This window comes from Lygodium microphyllum, chromosome 15 (assembly GCF_053477565.2).
Source record: "Lygodium microphyllum isolate KBCC chromosome 15, Lygodium_microphyllum_v1.1.10, whole genome shotgun sequence".
NCBI classification, from domain to species: Eukaryota; Viridiplantae; Streptophyta; class Polypodiopsida; order Schizaeales; family Lygodiaceae; genus Lygodium; species Lygodium microphyllum.
Genome location: NC_141149.1, coordinates 30,870,640 through 30,879,731, shown reverse-complemented (window position 1 = coordinate 30,879,731; position 9,092 = coordinate 30,870,640). Strand labels below are relative to the sequence as shown.

Here is a 9,092-nt window from a genome sequence, read left to right as displayed (position 1 = left end):
GCTACACACAAGGGCCACCTAATTTCCCGTTCCTTTAGCAACAACATCTATCTGTATCAGAGAGTATTCCAATCCTTAGAAAATAGTAAGCAGATAGACATGAATCATTGTTCTTCTTCCCCATTCGAGCTTCCCTCCACAATAATCTCCTTCCCCTGTTTTTCCATTCATTGCTTTTTTCTTTCCGAGGCCTACAACACGCCTCCTTTTTCCCCAGAAAAGCAGCCCCCTTTTTGACCAGAAAAGCAACCTAGCCACTAAAGCAAACAAGTAGCATGGTTTTTTTTAAACGGATCCTCCCAAACTGCATAGTGTCTACCCTCAGAAAGATCTCCTTGCTCAACTAGATTTCCCATTTTCATACATAGCCATAAACTGCCCTGAAGAAGGTACAATCCTAGCTATGTGCTCAACCACTGGTGTAAGGAGTTTTGCACTCTCGATAAGAATCTCGACATCAGCATTAGAAGGAAAATTCAAGAGTTTCTTAAGACAATCTGTGACACTTGGAGCAGCTAATAGTGTCTGCCGTAGGTACAAAAGCATAGACACTGCTACTGCCAAAACAAAATCGCTCCTTGATGAATGCTGAAAACTACCAGTGCCTTCCTTGCTTGTCCAAGATTCATTTTTGTTCACCACCAAAAAGATTGCATCCCACAACAAAAGAATCTTATCAAGGTCAAATTCTCTGCCAAAAAGAACCTCCAACCATCCATAGCAAAAAACTGTGGCTCCACCCCGAGCTCCATGAGATAGTTATACATTGTCAAGTCAGCAGCCAGGACTATAGATTGAGTAAGATGCTTCAAGCACAGGAGACAGATCGGTGATAGAAGTAGACCCATTTGTGGGTAAAAAGTAGTCTGCCATTTTGACTCCCCCACCTTTCCCAGTCATCAAAGCATCAAACATTATATAGGCATCATGTTCAGCAAACCTAGCAGATAGAAGAGCACCAAGCTCTCCTTTAGCTCCATATGTGTCACTTCCTAACACCATGATTTTGAAATCAAAACCTGTCTCATCCACCTTCAAGTGGGGTTCATCACAAGGGCCCTAATCTCTTACCATTATTCACAACGTTTACTGTTGGGCATGGCATATGTGTTATAGAACATAAGATGTTGGCTAGTTTGTTGCTTTCTGTTGCCCGGGATATTAGATAGCAGTGGCCCCTCAAACCTGTCTCATAAAAAAGATCTTCATTTTGCTACTTAATTTGTGAGAGGTGCATAACATCAATATGAAGAACATAAAGAAGTGGAGCAAGTAATTTATGCATCCCTTGTCGATAGCTGTAGTGAGGGTGCGTAAGTGACCATACTAGTAAAATCCTACATAGCATGGCCTGGCGAAGAATTTTGGAAGAAACTCTCATGCTTTGGATACAAGCGTGTAAGATCCGTGTCAATTGTCCTTTCTATTGAGTCACCATTCTGAAAGTACCGGCTCCAAACACTGTTTGGATTTTGAGACAATGGATTGTCGATGTCTGCTAATGACCTATGGGGCTCCTCCATGGCATGAGGATCAACTAGCAGTCTTCTTCTGAGTTCTGCATACCTTTAGTCCACCAAGCATTTGCATTAGATAAGAATCTTATATGCAGCTGCCTTTGTGAAAACACATCTTGAAAGAGGGAATTGAGATTCAGTGGAGCTTCTATGAGGAGGACTGGATGCTCTTCCTTAATGACCTCTTGCAACCCTTAGCTTTTCAACTTCAGGAACCTCCATTGCAAGATCCAAGGTAGATGGTAATCAATCTTCTAGTGCTTCTGAAACTGAGCCAAAGTTCCCAAACATATCCACCACTATGCTTCCCACAAATATATTCACTTCCAAACCTCTCTTCACTATACTACCCACGCAGAACAAAAATGCAAACACAACGACTAAGTATGTACAAAGTAACAAATGTCACACACACAACTTTTTGGTGGATTCCACACCTCGGATGTGCAGCAGTATGACATCGTGCAATCAATTTAATCAACTATGAGTTTCAGTGTTTTTAAAGTATTTTAATATTTTATCTTTTGATAGTAATTATTCTCCATTATTATTATTTTTAAGTCATAAAAAACTTACCATTAAAAATGTTGATCAAGAATACCTATACCCTTCCCTTGCCCCCATGTGATATAGATCAACGTAGTGCATATATTCTTGTTCTGTATAGATTCATAAACATAATGTTTCATGTAATTATTTTCTTAGTAAATATCATTAAATTATTTTTTCCTTTTTCTAAAATTTTAGAGAATTTAATAAAACTCAAAGATAGAGTTATTGACTTCTCTATGAAATTTCATGATTTTTTAATGTAAAAACATAATTTTCATCAATAAAAACTCTAATCTTTGCTCGAAATAATATTAAACCATCTTTGTAAATTCTCAAAAAAATTCATCAAGCTTTTCATAGTATTAAATTCATTTAAAAATATTACATTTAATACATATTCACTCAAAAGTTTTATAATAATTTTTAATGCAATTTTAAAGCAAGTTTTAAGTATTTTTAGTATTTTTAAAAATTTAAAAATTGAATCAAACATTAATAAAAATGAGAAACCCTTCAAAGTGAGAAATCGGACTTTGAGACATTGCATAAAATTTATAATTAGAGAAGATTGTAACATCTTACTACTTATTTTTGTTAAACGAAATGAAGGAGTTACTTGGTAATACGCATGTAATAATCACGTTGGTAGGTGAATTGTGTAGTTGACCTCTAACAACCCCCAAGACAACACCACAAGATAAGGACTGAGGATCTTCCCTCAACAAAACTCACAAAACAACACCATTGAACACATGATCCAAAGTTCCTGATCACTCACTCCTCATTGAGACTTCAACTCAACACTTAAACAATTCAAACCTTCAAGCTCAAATTTTACTACTTTTAGAGAGAATCTGACATTGAAACAATCATGGCTAAAACTTTGACAACACGATCTTTCGGATTCACCCAACTCCTATTTTTTAGGGATGGCAACCCCACGCAGCAAACTACCCTACAAAGCGTGTTCGCCTCAATCTGTGTAAAACTAGTTGTAGATCCTTTCTATTCTTATTTTCTCAGAGCACACATAAATACAATCCAAATACATAGATAAACAAAGCTTTATATGGTAAATTTTCATGCCAACTCAGTTACTATAAGCATTTCACTATTTTAGACAATCCATTACTGCATTAAAATAGAGTTTACATTGATATAGCAATGGATAATCATGATGACTTTCATGGGAAAACAAGTTGGTGACATAGATGCTGCCGAATTCACATGTTTGCTCATAGACCACAGAAATTGCCTCATGGAGCATTACACTGAACAATTCATAACTTTCTAACTAGACCTCAGATCTCCAAGATTTAAAAACGAAAGTTGTAGCTCTCTTTCCAATCTATAACTCTTCAGAAAAACTCAAAGTCAAACTTATTGATATGCTTCCCTAAAAGAGCTCTGCACAATCTGTAGTCCTAGATTCCTGCATGCTCTATATAACAAACACAACTTCTTAGTTCCAAAAGCTCAATCTTGCATTGATAAAGAGTCGTGTGAGCTTTGAACTTTAAAAACTCTAATCCATTATTTTCTTGGCTGCAAATCCTTTCAAATTTCCAATAACTTGAGTCCATGCATTCAACACCTAACCATAATACATATTCCCTACTACATACCGAGTTTCAAATGTAGAGACCCTTCACTTCCATTCTTCTCTAACAGGAAGCCTCACTCCACAACTAACATGCATCACTCTCAACAGGATGAAGAACAATCCTATGCTATCTTTCACTCATATCCATACATCAAAACTGATTTGCAAACTCTCTGCTCCACGCAACAGTAGAAGAAAACAAGATAAAAAGAAGACTCTTATTACCATCATTTGAAAACTGAGAACTCGCCTTAGCCCATTGACTTCAATAGCCTGCCATCCTACTCCTCAGCTCCAATAACTTCAACTTCACGGTCTCTTTCTTCTGTTGATAGTTTGTTCTTCTTCTTCTGAGCTTTAGATTTCTCCCTTCTTCAAACTACAAGATTCTTCTTCTCCTCCCTCTCTCTCTCTTTCTCTCTCATGCTTGTGTTGTGTCAAACACTTTTTTTCTTTTCTGCTTTTTTTTAAACCTCACATTTTTGCTTTTTTCCTCATTTTTTCAAGTTGCCTCTTGCTTCCCCTTAATTGCTAGATGGGAAACATGCCCCTTGCAATGTAAAATTTCACTGAGGGACTTAAAATCGAAAATGAGAACACATTTTCTTCTCTTCCTACATGAGGTGCGTGTCTCAAAACTGAAATATCACAACCACATGTCGAACATGCATGATACCACTTGGGATTTCCATTTATGAACCCCACTCCAACTATGGGCAAGTGTTAGAAAGACAAAAAAATGATATTAGCATGTGTTACCCCACTTGACTTCATGCAACATCATGTCCCCAGTCACTCATTTTCACTCACCACGATTAGCCACCCCCTAGTTTGGAACACAAAGTGTGAACAAACCTTTATTAAAAGCTTTGAAAACATCTGATAAAGACAAACTCCTTTTCCTGAAAATTTGCTTCATAGAGCACTGCACAGAATAGCTCATAACTTTGTAACCAAACCTCGGATTTCCAAGCCTTAAAAAGAAAAGTTGTAGAACTCTTTCTAATCTTAACTCTTTAGAACAACTCAGAGCCAAATTCCTTGATCTGCTACCCTAAATCAGCTCTGCACAGTCTGTAGTCCTAAATTTCTGCATGCAATCTATTTCAGACATCGACCTTCCAAAGACCATAACTTTCACATTCTTGCTCGGATCAACACCAAAATTGATAGAAGTAGGTGTCAAAGCACACTTTGAATATGCTATCCATCATTTGCAACCATCTGATCAACACTAGATTTCAGAAAACTGAATCTACCCCAAACAGTAAACTAGAAGTAACCTACTTTATGTATAGTATGTACATTACTTACATCCCCTTGAGTTATAGGATTCTGCAGATATATTTCTTTAGACGGAACCCATTGATTCTACTGTTGTGAACAATCCCATCTAAATCTTGTAGTAAGTAAGTGCCATTTTCAAACTTCTGCTTGACGAGGAAAGGTCCTTCCCATCTAACTCAAAATTTGGTTTGAAAAGTAGAGTCCAAGCTACTGTCATATCTCATAACTAGCATTTCCTCTACAAGATTCTTCTTCCTCAGCTGTGTATTAAACCATTCCTTTCTCTTCACAATATATTTTTCATAACAATTCATTGCTTGTTGCCTATCCAACTATAGGGTATGCAAGTTCAGCCTCAGTCAATTCCCAATTCTGTTTGATCTAACTGGTTCTTTCTTACAAACTCCGTCATTAGGGAATATGACATTCATAGGTAATAAAGCATCTTGACCATATAGTAAGTGAAAAGGGATGAATCCTCTACTTGTCTTCTGCATTGTTCTACAAGCCTACAAAACTTGATGTAGATAATTGTCCCAATCTTTAGGATGATCTTCCACTAGCTTAAAGAGAATCTTTTGTAACATTCCATTGAATGCTTCCACTCTAGTCCATTGCACTGAGGGTAATAAGGAGTAGAAAATCTATGTTTCAAGTCTAGTTTCCCTATTAATTCTCTCAATATCTTATTTCTGAAGCCAAGACCTTGATGTGTTACTATTTCTAGTGGTATTCCAAATCTGTAGCATATGTCCTCCATGAGGAACTGAGTTACATCCTCTTTCTTGCAATTCCTTGTAGCCTTAGCTTCAGGCCATTTGGTCATATAATCAACTGCAGTAATGATGTAAGACTTTTTTGTTTTTGTACCAGGCAAAGGTCCAATAAAATCCAAACTCCACTTCTCAAATGGTCTGTAGGCAACAATGGCTTTAGCAAGTTTTGGAATTAGTACTCTTTTTGCATATGACTGGCAAACATGACAACTTTTACACCAATGAGCAACATCAACACTTAGACTAGGCCAAGTAAGTCCTGCTAACAGAATTTTCCCTTTGGTAAGCTCAAATCCAAAATGACCACAACATGCTTCCTCATGATAGGAAGATACACAAGTAGAAATCTCAGAACTATCCATCACCCTTCTTAGTACATTATAAATCCCCTTCATGTGCAACTGATCATTTATGCACACATATGCCCTAGCCTTTCTAATAATGGCATACCTTTTGTATTTATCAACCAATGATCTTAACCCCCTAGTTTTTAGAACCTCTTCAATCAGATGAAGGCTCTCCTTGCCCTCATATCTAGGAGTATCCACCCTCATTGTTGCAACATACTAGGAAAGAGCATTTTCAGCCAATTCATAAGCTCTATGGTTGTTCTCCCTACCAATATGCCAAATTTCAAATTTCTGTAGTTGCCTCATGAGGCCGTTTATCTTAAACAGTAAGTTCTTCAAAATATCTTTATTGGCTCTCCAAACATTTTGAACCTGTCTGACTACCAACATAGCATCTTCTTTTGCAACTATCTTCCTATATCCCAGCTGAATATACTGTTTTAGGCTATCATGTAAACTCGTATATTCAGCTTCATTATTACTTTGTATCTCTTTACTCTCTTGACTTCCAGAAAAGATTTCTCAATTTTCAGCATCCACAATGACAAAACCTAATCCTTCCTTTTTCAGCACTCTTTTGTAAGTGCCATCAAAAGACAAGGTAGCATCTTTATCCTTCATCTGCTCATGAATTTGTGGACGCGGAATTAGCTTTCATCTTATAATAATTGCACTTTCAACAGGTTCTTTATAAGCCAAGATATCAACTAAGCTAGCTCTTACATTATCCTCCTTCAAACATGTAAATTGAAATTCTTGCAAAGCGAGCAGCCACTTAGTAACTCTTGCAGCATTTTCAACAAATTGCAAAACATGTGGAAGCGACTAGGATCTAGTAAGTACTACAAATGGTTTTTTAATCAAGTATGATTTCCATCTTTTAACTGCATATACCAACCCCCATACCAACAATTCATCTTCCATCCAAACGTTTTCAGTCGCTCCAAACACCATATTGGGGAATATGGGAATTTTCCATAAGTTTGGGACACGTGGTCAAATCTTTAGATTTATCATAACTTGAACACTAAAACTCCAAATCGAGCGCTCTATAGCTCAATAGATTCCATTTTTCAAGCACATTCAAATGATAGGTCACATCATATGGTTTTGAGAAACTTATGGGCATGTTATCCGGGTGACACCTTTTTAGTACTCAAAAAATGGAAATTGGGAGATTCCCAAACTCACTAATATTGTGTTTCCAATGGATCTGCTTATATAAAACATCGGCCTCATATAAAACATGCCTTTTCCCTTCTGCATTAAAATGGCTCCCACTGTACTTTTTCCAACACTAATGCTAATGAAAAAAAGGTTCATCCCAGTTTGGAGACATAAGAACTGGCAAAGTGCTTAACTTTTCTTAAATATACAAGAATGCATCCTCTTCACCTTGTGTCCAAACTAAAGAATCCCTTTGAGTTGATTTCTGTAAAGGATATACATATTCAGCCAAGATATGGAATGACCTTGATAGATACCTCAACTTTTGAACAAATCTCATCAGTTCTTTTACAGTTTTTGGAGAATCCAAATAAAGTAAAGCCTCCACTTTAGTAGGCTCAAGTGAAATACCATTAGCAAACACTTCATGACCCAAGAGTATTACTCTAGTTCTTGTTATTTTACATTTATCAGGGTTCAACTAACCACCATCCTCATCAAGTCTGCAAAAATCTTCATCAATTTTTTTAAAGTGCAGTGCCCTTGAGCTGTACACACCAAAGTCATGTATAAGTACCTGCAAAGATTTCCTAATGAAAGGGGCAAACACCCAACTAACCCATCTTGAAAAGTTGGCATATGCATTCATCAGACCAAACAGCATCACTCTATAATATAAGCATCCCCATGGGGTAATGAATGTTGTTTTCTTCAGATCTTCTTCTGCCATTCTGATTTGGAAATATCTAGAGTATCCGTCGCACACACTGTAAAATTCATGACCAGCCATTTGATCCAAGATCTCATCTTGAAATAGAGGAGGATAGTATTCCCTCTTAATAGCTGCATTAAGAGGCTTGAAATCAACACATACTCTCCACTTTCCATTATTCTTTGGTCTGATTATAACAAGAGACACCCACTTTGCATCATCAACAAGATAGATAAATTCAACATCAAGTAACTTTTGAATTTCAACTTTAAGTACATTTTTTTGAATTGTACCAAGTCTCCTAAGTTTTTGAGCCACTAGTTTATACCCTTCTTTCAATTTGATATGGTGCATAATGCTGTTAGTACCCCTCAATTGGTGGTATCCTGTAGCAAACAATTTTGGGTATTTCTGAAAAATGGTTGAATATTCATCTCTTTCATCATTATTCAAGTGATTTCCCAGCATATTCATAAGCTTAGGCAGTCCAAGATTCATTTTAGGTTGTTGATCACAAGATTTCTACATGAAGTTTGTACTTTCTGTAGCAATATTTACAATTTTTTCCTCTCTTTTTGCACCTTGGATTGACAACCCAAAGAGGTCAACATCCCGAGAGAGTAAGCTAGCTTCCCATTCTCTATCTTCCTCATCAAGGCTGGAATTTTTTGAATCACTACTTTCATCACCTCCAACATCACTTTCATGTCCACTTTGAATGACGGACCCTGTTTTCATATCAAAGATCAACCTCTTATGAACTAGCTTCTCTAGATAAAGTTCCAATTGGTAAGTTCTCAATGACTCCCAAACATTTCACTTTTGAGCTATTTGCCATTTTAACCTTAAACAATGACTTCCCTATCATTTTAAGATGCATTTGCAACATTGCTTCTTTAGTGATTACACAAACTTGTGCACCATCATCAACATAAACTTGATCAATTTTCCTTCCATGTATCCATGCATCCATGATAGGTATAATGTCTTTCACATCTGATAGGTATACCACTCCAACATGCCTAGATTGGATTTTTCATTTCCTGATGCTAACCAAACCATGCCATTGCCTCCTCATAGATGAGTTCATCTGCAGTAGTTGACCATATGTAACATCAGCCTTTTTAT

At 36.7% G+C, this 9,092-nt stretch overlaps 1 pseudogene; it reads right to left on the bottom strand.

The window, feature by feature from the left end:
- Positions 1–339: 339 nt before the first annotated feature.
- Positions 340–6,289, bottom strand: LOC148024390 (uncharacterized; annotated as a pseudogene).
- Positions 6,290–9,092: the final 2,803 nt, after the last annotated feature.